The 11,396-nt window shown below is 36.9% G+C and overlaps 1 protein-coding gene across 1 annotated transcript in view; it reads right to left on the bottom strand.

The window, feature by feature from the left end:
* LOC107746764 (zinc-alpha-2-glycoprotein-like) overlaps window positions 1-11,396 on the bottom strand; it is a 24,357-nt gene that overhangs the window by 6,442 nt on the left and 6,519 nt on the right. The gene's annotated exons all lie outside the window — the stretch shown is intronic.

Here is an 11,396-nt window from a genome sequence, read left to right as displayed (position 1 = left end):
GTCCTCTAAAAATAACTCAACATACAGCCATTGTTGTCTAAATAACTGGCAACAAAAGTGAGTACACCCTAAGTGAATATGTCAAAACTGTGTCCGAAGTGTAAATTTTTTGTGTGAGCACCATTATCTAGCACTGCCTTAATCCTCCTGGGCATGGAATTCACCAGGGCTGCACAGGTTGTTGCTGGGATCATCTTCCACTCCTCCATAATCAATGTGCCTCTTTCTCTCTTATGCCGAGTTCACACTGCACGATTTTCAAACTCGTCGGATCGCCGTTGTTTTCACACTGCGTGACTATCTGGGGTAGCATTCAGTTGCTGCTGTGTTCACACTGCACGATGGATCGGCGACAGGGGGTTACACACTGCATGACTTTACAATAGGAAGAATCGCCGACAGCTCTGTCTGGTGCAGGGTTGCCAGGTTTTCGCTACAAAACCTGCTCAATTACTACTCAAAACTAGCCTGAAAATAGCGAGTGAAAAATCGGGCTAAAATCGTGCAGTGTGAACTCGGCATAAGCTGCACCCTCAAAGCAGTACCACACCCTCTGTCAGCCTGTTCATTTCCCTGCTATCCCCAAGCTCCACCCAGCCAATCTCAAGCCAATCAGGACTGTCTCACAGACTTTATTAGCTGCACCTGTGCCCACGGTTTGCCTTTTTGTTGTATGTGGCTATACTGTGCAGAGGACTGAGTTTGATTCTTTCATTGTGCTTTACCTGCGTGTGCGTAATTGACCATGTAAGTGCTTATTTTATGACTTAAGTTTGGCCTAAAATGTGTTTCATGCTTGCCGTATTTTCTGTTTGGTCATGTGCTTTATTTAAATGTTTAGAGGTAAACTGAAACTCTGTATTTATGTTTCCCTTGTAGAAACCACATGGACACACACATACACAAAACCTCCTTGGTTGTGCAATAAAGACTGTTATATATTATCCCTGATGTGACTAGACTGGATTTGCTGTTCTTACCGACAGCCCCACTGGCTTCAAGCTAGCTACCTAAGCATACCTGCTACCTGCTAAATATAATTTAATCAAACTGTGACCTTTTGTAATTTAATAAGTGCACTAAGGCTGGCCGCACAATAGACGATTTTCAAATCTTAAACTATTTTAAAACCATGGGAGACCACAGACATGAAGACAGTTCAACCGATTTTTAGCCTTATAATCCTCTTAACGCACACACTAGACGATTCGATCAGACCGCGAGACCACACACTTGATGATTGTAGGAACTATTTCACAGTGACACCAGATCTCACGGACACTCGCGAGATCACACGTGACTAGAGAAGAAAAACAAATGGAGGACAATCAAAGTTGTCAGCTGGCTCTCCTAGCACGCATTCTGTTTCACAGTGAAAAACAAAGTATAAAAATGAATATGGGTGATGTTCTCTGCTTTCATGGCATGTTTGTGGCTGCCAAGTTTCAGCTACAGAAGCACGCAACATCCGGCAAGTGACAGTTGACACTTGCTCGCTCTCATTGGCCATCGCGGGTATCACGTCAGAGGCAGTCCGATCAAAAGTTGTAAATAATATGTTTGTTTGAAAAATAAAATGTTTGATATTTACGATTTGAGTTTGGGGACACTCCGTATCGATCGGGAGCAGTTAAATAATCGTAATGACACCACACAATAGAGGATTTTTTGGACAAAAAAATAGTTTGTGACAAGCCTTGAATCGGGCCGTCGGGGGTGCAAATCGGGATTAAAATCGTCTAGTGTGTTGCCAGCCTAAGCCATGTAATTCTGGTTCTAGTTTCGGTCTCTAGTTTGCAGCAAATCAGTGGCGCAAAACACAAAGTTAAGCCAGAGACACGCTACATCATTTTCTGCTGTCCCAGACGAAGATTGGCATCGTGAAACAATAGTGCCAATTTCTGTGATCACGGCTCCTAATCGGTGGTCTTGTGTCGTACAGTGAGAGAGGTTCAAAGACATCCGTTTTCACGGTCTTGCGATCAAAGATAGCCAACAATACAGTATGATCATCGCACAGTGCGTTTGCTGGTACAAGCCACGTTTACTGACCAACCAATAAAAATGCTACATGAAATCAACGCGACATGGCGCTAAAACATAAAACTGCTTACCTCAAGCTCTATCCCTTCCTCTTTCGCCGCTTCCACTTTTTTTCAGTACACATAAAAACTACAACTGCTAAAGTGTGATTTATAATACTCTTTTTGTTTACCACTAGCGCATGCTGATGACGTTTTATTCTTCTATAGTAACGTGCATCGTAGCCTACGAGTCAATGGGTGTCTTAATCGTACAATCTACACTTATTACACGGCTCTGTGGAATACTTGATTCTGATTGGTCAATCGCGCCATCCAGCGGTATGTTATTCCCAGGTAACAACCACCAAATTGAATGACACACCGCTCATCCGGGTACTACGAGTTATCTTGACTGGTACTACTTGTAAAAACAAATCTTTTTAGCCGTGTAATAAGCGGGATAATGTACATCCAGCCGGTTGTTATCTCAGAATAAACCCCGACAGGGTGATCAGGACCCCGACGTGAAGCGGTAATTATCCCTTACACGTCGTAGCCAAGTTTATTAGACGCATGTCGCACAGTGTGACATGCAGTGATCTTATAGGATTGCTAAAATCGTGCAGTGTGTCTCTGGCTTTACTCATATTTTATGTTATTAGGAGAAGTGTAGGCTAAAAATATTTTCAATTGATTTGAAACCGCCACAGTCTATGTAAGTAAAACTGCGGTTTAAGTGTCAAGTGACCCTGTCACGTCTGTTTTAGGTTTTTCACAGTCATGTTTTCATGTATATTTAACAGAACGTGAACAAACACACCATAAACGTCATGCCTTTGAAAAATAAAGAGAACAACAGAATGCGCTGCTTTAGCCAGGGTAGGCTATGACAGCTGTCATATCATACCCTGCCATGCCCAGCTGATGCAAAGAATAGAATTTATATCTACACAGAAGAAAGCCCTGTCTAGACTCTGCCCCGGTACGAGTTGTGTCGAGCTATTCATTAGTCTGTTTGATGAGAAAAATATGAAATGTAGTTGCAATAAAATGGGTTATTAATCCGTGCAACTGCAGCAGTGGAGGACTATTATTCTGCTGCGTGATACTGCGGAAGAACTGATGATGGCACGGTTTGATCTTCGGCTGAGGGCAGAAAGGGGCGTTTAATTCCCGCCCACATGTAGAAATCGAATATTCAAGCTGTTTATTAATTTTTCCACCCATGAACGAAAAACGAAAATTTAAGCTGAATTCTCCTTGTTCGTTTTTTGGAAAAAAACAAAAACGAAAAAGGAGCCGTTTTCTCATTTTTCTACTTTCAATATTAAATCAAAAAACGAATGATCGAATGATACACTGATTAAGAACAAATATGTGGTGAGAAAAATTGATTAAAATTGGAAAAAAAGAAGAAGAAAAAAAAGAAACTTGAATAATAAACTTAAACCCCACTGGCAGATTTTTGTTCTTGTTTCAGTCTTAAACTTAGGCCTACTTAACCTTGATTTTCTTTTCTTTTTTCTTTTCTTTTTTAAGAAAACAAGACTGCGCAAAAAGAGCTTAGATTATTCTAAGTGTCTAACAGTTCTGACCAAACAATGCAAAAGCACGGTCTCTGTTCAGATGACTTCATGCCTCTAACATGTGGTGAATTCAAGTAAATTAGGACACTTTTGCCATTGAGATGACTGGGGGGAAAAGTCCCAATAACCTGAAGTAAGCCTATTTCCACAGAAATTGAAATAGTGTGGTGTCTGTCCTGTCAGAGCCAATCAATTCTGTAACGGAACGGCAACCAGTGCAAAGAAAATAACATGATTCGACTTTTCATGAAACCCGAACAGAAACTGCTGAAGAAGCTTTCAAACGCGTCTCATTAAATAGTCAAACGCTGTAGGCTACTTATTTGTTCACACTTTTTCTTTTGAAATTATGCGAATCTGAAAATGCTGGTGTCCTGTGTTCCCAAACGCACCTTAAACTCACTGCACATGCAGAGATTGACTTCGCTGCATTCACTGAACCGAAGCGCAGAAAACATCACAAGCTGATCGCGTGAGCAAAGTGCGCGCTTCTCTTTAAAACAACAAGTGCAAACAGACTCATCATTAAGGGCACAAAACCCTTCGATTTTAGTTCGTTTGACACGCTTTGTCAAAGCAATGGAGCAAAACATTAGAGACCTGTTATGTTATTACGAAAACTGTAAACATATTTTCGGTTTATTATAAAACTGCGGCGGACCGCCAGAGTAATGAGGAGGCTATTATATAATTACTTCTCAGTTGCTGATCAGAAGTAGGCTACTCAAATAAACTTACCTAGTTTATCTTGATGCGCATCGCTTAGACAAGGGTGAGAAATAAGCCAAACCGTTACTACGCCTATAAAGAAAAGAGAGCGTGTGAACCATTTTGCCATTTTAGACGCGAGCCCTGAACGCGTCTCTGGTTGTGCCGCGCGTTTTATTTCTGCAAGAGTGCGCCAGCAGCTCAATGTGCCGAAAAGTCTTTAACTGGACGGAAAAGTTTAAGGCGGGCTGTAATACTATTGGCCTACAAACTAAAAGGAAGCGAAAAATCCAACATAAAGCACCTTAAATATTTCATCCAGCTCACACTTTCTGTGGTAAAATGTAAGAAAGATTTCGTTCTCTAGCGCATATGCTGCTCGATGAAACTACACCGTCTTCATTCCTATGACACATTATGTTGTGGGAAAAGTGAAATCGTAAAAATGTAGTCCATTTAATTTCACTGTCAATAGAGAGAAATACAAGGGATTTGTCTTAAGGAGGCAATAAACACGAGAAGTGCATATAATATAACGTTTCAAACACTGTCTAGAATAGTAGCCTATATTTATTTTTTTTGTATATTCATTTTCACAGTCAACAAGAAGTCATTGATTGAATTCCTGAAGACAACAGTAACACTTTCAGTCCTGTTTGGTGAAATCACACACTTCATTTAAGAACATAAACAACAATAAAAAATACAAAGCTCATCACAGCTTTCAATAACATTCAGTTATTAATTGAAACAATATAGATAGATAGATAGATAGATAGATGTTTCCAGTGCATACGAGTTGGAAATCGGTGAAGATCTTTCTACAAAGTATATCATGTTGCACCATGTACATAAACACATACTCAGTATTAAGACATTTATTTCTGATATTGCACACTGAACACAAAACATTGTCCAAACTGGCACATTTATGCATTTGTGAGAAACTTATCAAAGAGACTTACAATGCATTCAAGCTTGTAAATTTGATCAATACATGTTTTCTCTGGGAATCAAATCCATGACAATTGCATTGCTAACACTGATCATCACTAGTGGCTACAGGAACATTATAGAGTTACAATTACAATGAATAAAGACACACGCAAAGACAAATTAGCTGCCAAAACCCAAAAATCAAAACAACATGGGTTCACAGATTCAACACGGACTCAAAAGATAAAAAGAAATAAGTCTCCAGATAGGATTTAAAAACATAATTTGAAAGGAAGGAACTTCAGTTATAAATATATAAATAGATTAAATTACAGGCTATAGATATATCACATAAATTCAAAGCTTGAAACACTGAAACACTAAAGCAGTTATTACTGAGACACTATTACAAAGGCTGCCCATCTTTACCTTATCAAATGTCTCTCTATAAAAAAACATTTTTTATGATGGATTTTCTTGACAGAATTTATCATAAAATATAATTATACCTGGTAACGTGTATGGCCATACATCAAATTTTAGATTAGTACTGCAATAAACAGCAATATGTGTGCTTAATTCTATATTTGTTTTTCCCATTACATGAGATAAATAAAATCGTTTGTTTTGCAATTTGTAATACCTCTTATAATAGTATTATAAATTTATAATAGTCTGCAAAATATGCCAGAGCTGATACATAATTTTCTTAATTTGCTCTGAAAATTTTGTGTAAATAAAATATATTTGTCTTTATATTTTGTGGTTTTGACTGTCTTGTAATACCTCTTATAATAGTATTATAAATTTATAATAGTCTGCAAAATATGCCAGAGCTGATACATAATTTTCTTAATTTGCTCTGAAAATTGTGTAAATAAAATATATTTGTCTTTATATTTTGTGGTTTTTTTCATGAACAACTCCAATCAGGAGCTGCAGGTTTTATTTACACTGTAACTGTCACGGTTGCCTTCTGTGGCAAAACGAAGAACACGGAGATGAGGATAAACTCAAAATAAACAGTATTTAATCCACAATCCAAAAGGGGTACACAAGGCAGGCAGAGACACACAAAAACCACAACATCGACGTTAATACCGGACACTAGATACAGGAAAACACAGGGCTTAAATACTCAAACTAAACGAGATACTTAAACACAGGTGGATACTAATGAACCAATGAGGACAGGAACAGGAACATAACCAAATATGGGCATAAGGAAACACATGGGGAGCAAAACACACACAAAAAACAGGGAACAGAGTTTGGCAGTAACATTTGCAGTTACTCAGCGGTTTGGAAAAAAAGCGAGAAAACATGACAGAATAACTCGGCGGATATCGCATTTTGCGAAAAATAAAAAATGGACTTTTCAATACCGACCAGATACAATACTGATTTTGGCGGAAACTCAATTTAAAAAAAAAAAAATGGCGTTTATCGCGTTTTGGAACCAAACTCTTCAAATATTCCTGAATTTTATAAAAATTTAAATGACAGTCTTTTGATCTACTGCATATACCTGTATTTTTATTTGAAAAATACGATTTTTACATGGCAACTTGATTAAAAATAGTAGTGATTTCAGTTAAGATGTTTGTACATACTGTCATTTAAGATTAAGTCAAAATCAAGCTTTGATTAGAAACGAGTCATAGTGTAGATTCATTGCTTTACCAGTGTGGTTTACATGTATACAGAGACTGGACATCAAAATATACAAATCAAATGGAACTGATTTTATTAAATTAATGTATAAAACGAGAGAATAATAATTCCCTCTTCACTATCTCATCCATTTGAATACTACATACTGCTTTTATTGTCCTCATTTGTAAGTCGCTTTGGATAAAAGCGTCTGCTAAATGACTAAATAAAAAAATTAAAAATTTGAAGAAAAAGAAAAGCATCAATAATTCTGTGAATCTGATCCTTAAATAGCAGTTGTTAAATAAAAATTCTTATAAGAAAGTTGTTTTTGTGTATTTTTCTGTAACTTAATCCTGGTTCTCGTGATCCCCAGAAGAAAGTTCCATGGAATGAACTGTATTCCGATTAACATGGTCCCTACACAGTGTTCACTGCTGTCTACTCCCTGTGCACATGGGAAATCGGCTGAAGTTTACTTAACAAGAACACAGATTTGCGCTACACCACTGCCTGCAGCGTCTTCACACAGACAAAACTTACTACAGAAGTGTTATAACCATAATCATGAGCAGGAAATCTCACACTCATCTAAGCCACACAGAAAAAAAGGGGTCAAAATTGTACCTTTTGCGGTACAACAGCTTGTCACTGTATAGCAGTACTCTTAAAAGAACATCTTGGTACCTTTTTTTTTTACTCCTAATAGGTACATATTAGTAACTTAGAGTATAGTAATTCATACCCACTCATCTAAGCCACACAGAAAAAAAGGGGTCAAAATTGTACCTTTTGCGGTACAACAGCTTGTCACTGTATAGCAGTACTCTTAAAAGAACATCTTGGTACCTTTTTTTTTTTACTCCTAATAGGTACATATTAGTAACTTAGAGTATAGTAATTCATACCCTTAAAGTACAAATTTGTAGGCCTACACTGTAAAAAATAAGTGTAATTTTAACTGTTAAAAACGCTATGGAAAAAATTTTTTTTTTACAGTGTACCTATAGGGGTAAAAAAGGAACAAAATATTTCCTTTTAAGGGTCCTGTTCCAGTGACAAGCTGTTGTACCCCAGAAGATGCAATTTTGGCCCCTTATTTCCTGTATATAGCCTATACATCCACAGCAATTTCTGAAACCAGACAACCCTATTATTTGTATGGCCATCACATAAAAAAGGTCCAAATCCTTAGTCTGAGGCCGTGGAAAATAATTAAAGGTTCTCTCTTGCACTGCACCTTTCACTTTTCTTAATTTTCCCCAACCCCCCCCCATTACATACAAATATACACTACCAGCAGGGGCGGACTGGCCATCTGCACGTTCTGGAGAAGTGCTGGCTGGTTCATCATCAAAGAAAAAGTGTCAGATTAAGTGACGTTGACGGCCGACAAAAGGGGCACTAATGCAATATATTTTTGCTTATAAGAAACCGAAACTGACGCGAGGCGGTTGGGAGAAGCTAAAAGGAAAAAAAGCGAACAGAGAAATTTTGCTGTACTTTGGATCAAATAAATGCAAGCTTGGTGAGCAGAAGAGACTTCTTTAAAAAACATTAAGAATCTTACTGATCAAAACCTTTTGACTAATGTATTAAAACACAATTTCTAAAGTGCCTAAATGTCAGAATTAGTACAATATATTTGTTGAAAAAGTCTAATACACTATTGAATTATTAGGCTGTGAGCTGTAGGCTGTGTATGTGTCATATTATTTTTGTGTTGCTGTCTGCTCTCCCTCCCTGTACAATAAATCCATGTGAATATCTGTCTCTGCTAAATTTTTTTAATGTAACTTTACAATTGATATTGATGTCCTTTAGCACAGTATTCTGAATGATGATGCGGGTGAGAGATGTTCAGGAAAAAGTTTGAAAGTCATTATAGTTTCAATGCTGCAGAAATAATATACCTTACCTTTACGAAAACCAGAGGTGTAAAGAGTACCTAAAAACCATACTCGAGTAAAAGTACAGATACCATACAGTGAAAATTATTCCACTACACGTTACAAGTCACCAATTCCAAAACAACTTGAGTAAAAGTCTTACAATATTACTGTTTTTGCTGTACTTTGGATCAAATAAATGCAAGCTTGGTGAGCAGAAGAGACTTCTTTAAAAAACATTAAGAATCTTACTGATCAAAACCTTTTGACTAATGTATTAAAACACAATTTCTAAAGTGCCTAAATGTCAGAATTAGTACAATATATTTGTTGAAAAAGTCTAATACACTATTGAATTATTAGGCTGTGAGCTGTAGGCTGTGTATGTGTCATATTATTTTTGTGTTGCTGTCTGCTCTCCCTCCCTGTACAATAAATCCATGTGAATATCTGTCTCTGCTAACGCACAAGATGCAGTACTTTCAGTGACCTGTAATAGGCAGTATCACATCTTTTGTAGCAGAAATGAACTGCTGCAGAAAAAGCTAGGTCCATGCAAAATTTAATGTGTAACTGCAACACTCATTTCAAATGTAGTGGAGTAAAGAGTACAGATACTCATTCAAAAATGTAGTGAAGTAAAGAGTAAAAGTTGCTAATATCTTTGATACTCAGTACGACTACAAAGTACCCGAAAAGATACTCAAGTACAGTAACTAATTACATTTACTCCAATACTTTACACCTCTGACGAAAACTACAAAGAACACCAGCTAGACTACAATAACTGTGAATACAGCTCAGTGACCAGAAGTGGTAAAGCATGAATTTCTTCATCATTTGCTTTGAAAAAGCAGCTTAATAAATTCTGTTGTACAGTAATCAGTTGTTCAGAAGCATTTATACTATAAGCTATTATACACCATTTCATAATTGACAGTGTCAGTTTGCCAGAGAATAGAGAACTACATTTCATGTTACACATTTTATGTATTTGTAAAGCAAAAAGAAATACAAACTATTTTTTCCTTGCAGAATGGAGCAAAAAATTTAAGAATACTGTTGCTATGTGTACTGCATTAGACCGACCGGGACTTGTCACAGCACTTACATAATATTGCTCTTTTGTTGGTTTGATTGCTTCTATTGTCCTCATTTGTAAGTTGCTTTTGATGAAAGCATCTGCTAAATGAGTAAATGTAAATGTAAAATCATAATTACTCTAACTACTCATCGTATATATCCCACTGGTAACTTCACAGACCTGGAAAAGATACAGCATATTATAAAAATTTCATCTCTAACACATACAGATATCATATCAAGGATATTTAGAGGTTTAATGCAACAATGATCATGCTGAATATTTATAACTCACTATTTGATCTTCTCCTTTTTATGCAGATGCAGCAAAAAATCACAATGAGCAAAAACAGAACTGCTGTTACTACTGCTGCAGCAGACCGTGGAGGATCTGGTTCACAGTTAGAACATTCTCCATCTGCACAATGAAAATAATAAATAAAAAATAATTGTATAATCACTGTTTTTTAATAAACATTAGAAACTATTGAAATGCAGTAAGACACTTTAAACTTAATTGTTTGTGGCCAGCAACAATAATCTATTTCAGCATTATCATGTTCTCATGTTACAAATATGTGAGTGACTGTATTTCTGGTGATATTTACCCCATTCTACTGAAGCTGGTTCTGTCAGGCTGCTGTGAATGACAAAACAGCTATAAGATCCTTTGTGGTTTCTGTCGATCTTCACACTGGTTCTCAGCTGAAAGGTCCCATCAGCATTTGGTCTGATTCCAGACGATGTTTGATCCTCAAGAATATTTGTGTCCAACCTAATGTACATCTCAATATCTCTGGGGTAGAAACCAGTGGCCAGACAGCTCAGAACCTGCTTACTGTGATCATCAGGAGCTTTATTTGCAAAGATGTGAATATCTGGTCGACCTGAAGCAGAAAATAGTAATGCAATTAACAAACAAACATTACAATTTATGTAATTGCTTTCTATGCTGTCAAAAATTTTATTCTTCATTTCCTTAAAACAAAATCACATTCTGTGTCCCTGAAAGAACACTGTAAAAAATATGATCAGTAAGTCATGCAAACATGTGTTTTTTTCATTCGTTTAACTCATCAAAATAATGTAACCATGCAGTTTCAACTTCATTGTTTAAGGTATATGAGATTGAAATAGATTAGCCTATACATTTTAAAAATGAGTAGAGAAATGACTTGTACAGACAATTTGATTATACTTAAAAAATTAAGGTAGCAAATGGCCTTAAGTTTTTTAATTGAGGTGGATTTTTTTTTTTTTACAGTGAAAGTCATACATGTTTGAATATTTAAACATTGCTTGAAGTAGAGCCCTGCACGGGCCTCAAATTTAGGCCCTAGCCCGGCCCTGGCCCGAGACGCTCAGGCCCTATAGCCCTGCCCGTGTCCGACAGCTTATCAGAATTACCGGCCCGAGCCCGTCTTTCCCCCCCTTCTCCCAAAACAGCTTATACTACTGTTTCAGCAATTAAAATAGTTCAGTTTTGTATGTAATAGCAAAGTGATTATATTTCGTTT

The sequence above is a fragment of the Sinocyclocheilus rhinocerous genome, unplaced genomic scaffold (assembly GCF_001515625.1).
Source record: "Sinocyclocheilus rhinocerous isolate Xijiao unplaced genomic scaffold, SAMN03320098_v1.1 scaffold4184, whole genome shotgun sequence".
Taxonomy (NCBI): Eukaryota; Metazoa; Chordata; class Actinopteri; order Cypriniformes; family Cyprinidae; genus Sinocyclocheilus; species Sinocyclocheilus rhinocerous.
This window is presented reverse-complemented; position numbering and strand designations above follow the sequence as displayed.